Consider the following 1,411-nt stretch of genomic DNA (forward strand, 5'->3'; position numbering starts at 1 on the left):
TTATCAACTCAATAATCATAAACCCATATCAATAAATCCATAAAACCAACACAATCACCAAACCCATGATTTCTCCCAACACCATAATCAAGAAATAAACAAACCCATAAGCTTACCTTAGCTCCTTGAACCCAAAATAATCTTGATCCCACTTCAAATACCCAACAAGATGCTTGAATCAAAGAAATGAGAAGAAGAAATAAAGAAACCCTAGTCTCCCCAAGAGCTGCAAACCGAGAAGAACCGATAGAAATGAGAGAAATGAGCCAAACACATCAACTTATATCACTTAAAACTCGAAACACGCTTCTACTGTTCATGCACCGCGGGTGCGCTACCTTCCTCACCGCGGGTGCGGTGTGCCTTCGGCAACACAACCAAAAATTCTGAAACTGACGATCGCGGGTGCGGTGACTATCACACCGCGGGTGCGGTGTCTATTCGGCAATCCACCAAAAATGCTGCAATAAAGACCGCGGGGGCGCTGCTCAATTACCGCGGGTGCAGTCTGGTCTCGGCCAAAACAAACTCTTATGCAACTAAAATTGAATCACAACGCTGATACAATACAACTACCATCAACTAATATCAACAATGCCACAAAACAATAATAACCAACAATACTATGACCCATAATCACAACTCTTAACATCTAAACCAAATAATCCTATTAACATACGAAAACTTAAACCGTACCGTACACCAGGCTTGGCTATTACAAACACTTAGGCACCATATGAACCCTATTAGAACTAGTGTCCTATCTTGTTTAGTTTTTCCTCCTGATGCATCTAATTTCAATTTCAACCTCAAATTATTCAACTTTTACCAAATTTTAATGGCTTAGATTCTGAAAATCCATATTTGCATCTAAGAGAATTTGAGGAAGTTTGTAACACTTATAATGATCAAAATTGTAGCATGGATATAGTTCGATTAAAGCTTTTCCCTTTTTCTTTAAAAGATAAAGCTAAAACATGGCTACAAAATTTAAGATCAAGTTCAATAAGATCATGGGAAGAAATGCAACAACAATTTCTCAAAATGTTTTTCCCTTCCCATAGAACAAACTCTTTTAAAAGACAAATTACAACTTTTTCTCAAAAACAAGGAGAAACGTTTTATCAATGTTGGGATAGATATAAAGAATTACTTAATACATGCCCACATCATGGTTTTGAAAAATGGAGAATAGTTTCTCACTTTTATGAAGGTCTAATAACTAAAGATAGGCAAATGATAGAAATCATGTGTAATGGAACTTTTGAAGATAAAAACCCAAATGAAGCTATGGAATATTTGGATTCAATAGCAGAAAATGCTCAAAATTGGGATAATATAGGCACAATAGAACCACCAACAACTAAAAACAATAATTCAACAAATGGGGGTGGTATCTATAATCTTAAAT

General features: G+C 36.0%; 1 non-coding gene across 1 annotated transcript; it reads right to left on the bottom strand.

Annotated features, from left to right (window-relative positions):
* Window positions 1–1,067: 1,067 nt before the first annotated feature.
* On the bottom strand, window positions 1,068–1,178 carry LOC142550374 (small nucleolar RNA R71). Its single transcript, XR_012821337.1, has one exon. It is a non-coding gene; the product is annotated as a small nucleolar RNA R71 (small nucleolar RNA).
* Between the last annotated feature and the right edge of the window lie 233 nt (window positions 1,179–1,411).

This window comes from Primulina tabacum, chromosome 6 (genome assembly GCF_025594145.1).
Source record: "Primulina tabacum isolate GXHZ01 chromosome 6, ASM2559414v2, whole genome shotgun sequence".
Lineage (NCBI taxonomy): Eukaryota > Viridiplantae > Streptophyta > Magnoliopsida > Lamiales > Gesneriaceae > Primulina > Primulina tabacum.